Source organism: Oryzias latipes, chromosome 4 (genome assembly GCF_053564925.1).
Source record: "Oryzias latipes strain Hd-rR chromosome 4, Olatipes_Hd-rR_3.1".
Taxonomy (NCBI): Eukaryota; Metazoa; Chordata; class Actinopteri; order Beloniformes; family Adrianichthyidae; genus Oryzias; species Oryzias latipes.
Genome location: NC_136240.1, coordinates 6,606,311 through 6,612,310, shown reverse-complemented (window position 1 = coordinate 6,612,310; position 6,000 = coordinate 6,606,311). Strand labels below are relative to the sequence as shown.

At 42.8% G+C, this 6,000-nt stretch overlaps 1 long non-coding RNA gene across 1 annotated transcript; it reads right to left on the bottom strand.

The window, feature by feature from the left end:
- Positions 1-865: 865 nt before the first annotated feature.
- On the bottom strand, positions 866-4,704 carry LOC144991841 (uncharacterized). Its single transcript, XR_013655482.1, has 3 exons — positions 3,976-4,704; positions 3,653-3,748; positions 866-3,361 (listed from the first exon to the last, which is right to left on the bottom strand). It is a non-coding gene; the product is annotated as an uncharacterized LOC144991841 (long non-coding RNA).
- Between the last annotated feature and the right edge of the window lie 1,296 nt (positions 4,705-6,000).

Below are 6,000 nucleotides of genomic sequence, written 5' to 3'. Positions count from 1 at the left end.
TTTTAGAGTCAGCCCTTTAAAAACTTTTCCTATGCTTATTTGAACTTTTTGCTCCTGTTGCAGCTTAAATGTTCAACTTTTATATTTACAGGTTGTTTTATGTGTTTGTGTTTTGGCCTTCATAACACCTTTTCCAACAGGGTTTACAGATCTGCATGCTGAATAAAGCTTTAATGGCTGAGCTATGATCAAACGTGGAGTATAGGGAGATAATTTGGCATCAAACCCCAGCTATACTCTGCTCTCTTGGATGAGGAGTCCAATTCGGAAGACGTTCTACCAGAGTAATTTCAGCGGGTTGCCAGGTTCTGGCTCGCCAGGTTCCAGCATAAGCACTGATCCTCACTTATTCCACATCTCTCTGAACCTGTCTGTCCCGCAGTGAAGTAGCTGTTGTGCTGGTTTGATCGACTTCAGGGGGTCTGAAGGTCAGGGCACAATGCAATTCTGAGGTAGAAATCCTCGGTCTTATCAGTGTGACCTTCAGGGCCGCAGATGCCACTGACTCCACAAATACTACAATCCTCTGCTTCCAGCACTGGGAAATTGTTCTTGCTCTTCAACCTGAAGCAACAGCTTCTATTGTCAGGTCTGATCTAACGAGTTAGTTCTTTTTTCACATTTCAGCATTCCTCATCAGGAGACATAAACATGTATGCAACTATTAAAGTCAACTCCTTGAATTCCTATACAAATATAGCTTAGCAACAGATTTCAGGATTTTTAGTGTTATCCTCAGGCTGAGAATGAAAGTTGGCGACAGTGAAGGTGTGGCGACCGAGAGGACAGAAAAGAGACAAACACCAGAACGTCTATTATTTATTTATTTTTTTGCTTGTTTGAAGAAAAATCTGCCAGTGGGGTTAGACTTTTTGACTTATTTCTCAGTTCTTTTTTTTTTTTGGCAATGAAAGAGTTGGCATCCACATGCATGGAAATCACATTTTGAGTTATATTAGCACAGTGGAAGTAATAGTAGTTAATTCTGATCATTGTGGGTCCTGTCAAAGAGAAGTAAAGACGGCGTATCAAACAAGAGCTCAGGCCAAAAGAGAAGAATTTGTTTCATCCTTGAGAGATCGAAGTATAATCTTCCAAACAAACGATTAAATGGAAAAATACAGGAAGGTACGAGTTTGATTTGCAGATTACTGATTTCCAATAAAAATGTTTTTTGTTATTAAATCAGAAAAAAAACAGAAATTTTTGTTTAAAAGACAAAAAGGGAGTCATCCGTTTGTTGCATGAGTTTGAGAGAACTGCAGAAACAGGAAAGGTTTAGGCAGTTTAAGACATGATCAAATCAGCATTCAAAGAGCAGCAGTGCACTTTTAAGTCAAAGTTGTTAAACTCTCAAGTTCAGACGACAGCCTGATTGGCCGCTTGATGATGAAGCGTCCACATTGTTCCTGTTGCTGCCGAAGTCCTCTCTGAATTCCAGCACTAACTGATGAGCCGCTTAAAAAGTAATTAGGCAGCTGATGGCGTTGGGTGAGGCGGTGGACGGCCTGCTGACTGCGGTGCAGACCTCTTCCAGGGCGGCAGGCGCCTTTGATTTGCAGACTCGGGGCCTTGCATTGTGAGGGCTTTATGGTGCCTTTATAGAACGCCAGGAGACACCTGCAGGGCCGATATGTTGCCTGGGACATTTTTCTCTCCCACTCTGTGGCTTCTTTGCTTTTGTGTCATTAGCAGAGCAAGGGAGTCGTGAATCACTGAACCCCCTCCCTCTTTAACCTCCCTCCATGCCTTAAAAAGCCCAGCCACCGCCACCGTCCCCCCTCCCTCTCCAAGAGTGCTAAACCGCCTGACAGAAGGGTGCCCGGGCCGTTGGCAGTCGCCATCGACTGGATGGGAGAAGCTGCCAGGAGTCTTTGATGGATAGGCTCATTTTCCAGCCGGCAGCAAGTCTCGGCGAAGCATCCGTGTCATTTGTAATGTCAGCCAACAAAATGTAATCAAACATTCCAGCGGTTTAATCACACAGGGCTGCTCGAGAGATGATTGTAGTGTCAATATAATGCTATTTCATTATCTGTTTGTATTTTATATTGACAGTGTCAGATAAACAGTGTGGAAAATTAAGATTAAAAATATGGTAATTTCATTTCAATCACCCCGGCTTCAGTTGCTGGCCCATTATGCGATTGATTACTTCTGAATTAAATTTGGGGCTGAATGTAAAGTTTAATCTTCTTTCTTCTCTGCAATTCAGCTCCCCAAAGGCCTCTTAGTAAGTAAGTACCCATTTCATTTGATCTTTAATGAAAAGTAATGGCCCAAATGAATTGTATAAATCAGCTGTCATGTGTACTTAGCTGACATTGGGCTTCTTTCAGCCTTTCATTTTTCCACCACTTCCTCAATGTACGGCACCATGAGCCAAACCCGCAGCTCAGGTTGTAACCTTGATTGGCTTTTTCCGTTTTGTTCTTCACGTCATGAGCTTCTGAGGAGCAGAAAATAAGGCCAGGCGTGTGCACCCTGCAAGGTGCTCAGCAAATAAATACAGAGGAATGCTTCATAGCCCACAGTGCCACTTTAAGGACAAAATGCAACTTCTGGAGCAGCCGAGGGGTGATAGACATTTTAATTACATGGTAAATTTTGATATTTTTCTCTGGGTTCTGGGCAGAAGCCTTAAGCGCTGTCGTGCGCCCAAGATTTGGCAACAAATTCTCCCCATTTCTGCAGCTAAATACAAAGTGACACAACTGTTAACGAGAGCTCAGCGGAAAAAGGAAGGGGTTGAGAAAGGGAACTCGTCTTTGTGAGTCCCATTCAGTGCGATTTGTCCCCCTTTGTAGTCCTAATTATGTGCCAAAGTAGGATAACAGAAGTTCTCAACTCGACCATTATGCCTGCACAAAAAAAGAGACGCATACAAGAAGCTGATCACTTTGGAATTAGCAAACATGATACTATATGAAGAGGAAAAAAAAATCATTAATACCGTCAGGGATTAGAGGTTCTGATTAAAGGGTAGCTTCTACCGTATGCAAATTAGTGATAGGCATTTATCAGCGCCTGGGCAAGCTGTCTGAGCTGCAAAGCCACATATGTTTTTTAGCTGATTAAAAAACCGCTTGAAGTTGCAGGCTTTTTAATGCTGGGGAGAGACTTGGAGAGGCAGAGCTCGTCAGGCAACTCCTTTCCTTTTGGCCAAATTCCCGCAGTCGCTTGGAGCGTTTGCCTTAATTCCCTCCTTTATTAACCACATTCTTTTGTAAATAATTAAAACATTTCTCAAGTGAGCGTTTGTGAGCTTGTTTTCACTTTCTGGATTCTCCACCAGCGAACACGTCGGATCCATGCAGTCTTTTTGTCAGAGCGTCTCCTTGATGCCCATCGTTGGAAAAACCTGAGCTTGGAATAGAAAGGGAGAATTTGTCAGCAGCTTGCCATTGTGTGGGGGCCCCTGTGTTATTATTTTTCCTTTTCATAGCGAGGTGACCCCCTTTGTGTTAACAAAGAACACAGTGATGAAACTGAGCTCTGTGTGCTTCTCACCCATCACTGATAATGCCTCGGTAACCCCGCACCCCCCCTCTCCTGCTCCTCTGGGGAACACTTTAATTTATGCTTTTTCATCTCCCTGGGCGCAGGACTGTTAACCTGCTCTGTGCACTACTGATTCAGGAAAAGGGGGAACCTCTTATCCATGGCAGACTGCTGCGTCAAGTCTGTCCTCTCACTCGGCCAGCAGAAAGTTAGCCCCCGATGCAAACGGCAGAAGATCTGCTGCTTTCTGGAATCACATGGAGAGTTTTCTGCTCCGAGGAGCAACCAACATCTAAAATGTGTGTTTTGAAATAAACGTGCATGGAAAATGTATTTTCTGCATGAAAAAACAATCTGTTGCATCATTTTCTTGATCAGATCTTTTTTGTTTTTTATAATTTTTTTTAAAAAAAATAAAAAAGAGAGCTCTTGGGGTTGCAAAGTTGCAGCGAAGTGCCAATGTCTTTTACCTACTTGTTGCTGCTGTTGGATTCCTTGGTTGCTGCGGAAACATTTGTGTTGGCCTCCTTCACTGTGTAGCAAGACAGCGGCAGAAATATCATCACATTTACTGTAAAATGCAGCTGTGCTTTTTATTGACAAGGCAGCACTTTACTTTCATGACAACAGTGAGGCTCTAAACAAGTTTCGAACCTCAAACAGCACATTTTTGTCCATAAGAAGACAACATCTTCTCGCATGAATGGACAAAGCTGTAGTTTTTGTAGCAGAACCAAAGCTGACACACAGTGGACTTAGTGTTCAAACCACTGATTCAATAAATTACATCGTGGCAAAAAAGTCATAGAATATAAATATCCAGATAAGGATAACAGTGACTTTAAATGATATAAAATGATGGAGACAAATAAAAGGGGAATAGTCCAAGGGTGGGCTTGTGGTTGCCTTGAAGAGTCTGGAAGGGAAGGCCTAAACCGCAAAGCCATAGAAACATGCTGAAAGGGCCTATTGTTGCTTTTGAAGGCAACCGCTATCTCTCAAGGACAACTAATTAACAGACAACAGCTGAGTCCATTTCAAATGGTAATATATTTTCTCTTAAATGAATCATTTTCAATGCCTTATTGCTTACTTCAACAGACATTAGTGTTTTTTTCATCTCTTTTTTCTTTCAGAAAGGCCTTTCATGTTTTATTTAATGCACTCAATACATTGTCAGCACTTGTACAGGCATTTCTGCCTGACCTCTTCAATACACAATAGTGAATTGGTAGATAGTGAAAGGCGAGCGTGCTTTTCGTCTACCGCTCACATCATTTCAATAAATTGCTTTTACATTGTCTCCATCAGGTCAAAATTCTCCAAAGGCCAATCTGATTAAAATCAAACAATTTGATCCAAATATCTGGGTTTATAAATGAAACAAAGAAAAAAGACTCCTGCTTTCATTTCTAACTTGCAAATTGTTGTGGCAAAGATGTAAAGATTTGGTCTTTTACTGACAGTTTATGAAGCAAACGTCTGCAGACTTTCTTGTTTGCTGCTATTGACTTTACATAGAAGTGACACCTTACTGGACACTCAGGTCCAGGAATGAATCAAACTTGGGCCTTCGGCCTGATGTGGTCCCCTACTGTTTTATGCCTTAGTCATAACTAGGTGGACATGGGCCGTGAAAAATAGGCAAATCTGCACGGGGAAACGCCGGTGGCCTGCGGGAAATATCAAGTTTACAGACTAATCTGTGAGCCCCAAGAACGAAAACTGTTCATGCGCACTTTAGCCAGCACTCATACAATGCGTGAAACGCAGGCATGTCGTACAGATTTCTCATTTTTTCAACCACTCTAAACCCTGCGCACTGCACAAGGGGCCAGTTAATGCTGTTACCCTGACAAGTGTGCGCTCCTTGTGTGCAGCTCAATTGTTAGAAATGAGGATGTGAGACAATCAGAGATCAGTTTGTGTGGGCGGCCTATGGCACATCTGCACACTCCGTGTGTGCAGTATTAGCATGCATTCAGTGAGGCGCCAGTACTCGCACTTTACTAGGGACACCAGACGACAGCATCACTCATATGTCATAAGTAACTTGAATTATTCTTACAAATACTTCTCGATACACTTGCCAAACACGACACAAGTTCCTGGAGTCATTTTAATGACGTTCCTTAAAACGAGCCTCGAGGAAACTGAAGACACACCTGCACTCTTAAGGTGCAGCCACTCTTCTCTATGACCCTCTATGGGTCTGGACAACCTAAAAACCTGCAACACCAGCACGGGTCAGCCCCTGTACGGGTGCAAGGGACTAACCAGGAGCTCTGTGAACACACAGCTGTGCGTCTCACAAACACACACTCAACCTTCTAAGAAATTAATGAGGATAATTTTGCTAAATTAGAGCATCTTCGATCATATTCTGAGCTGCAGTATTGATTGCTGGTACATTCTATAAATCACTGGTCCTAATCACAAATTCCAATGAAAGCTGCCTGAAAGCTCACCAGACCCACGCACCTCTGCTTGACAGGTTCC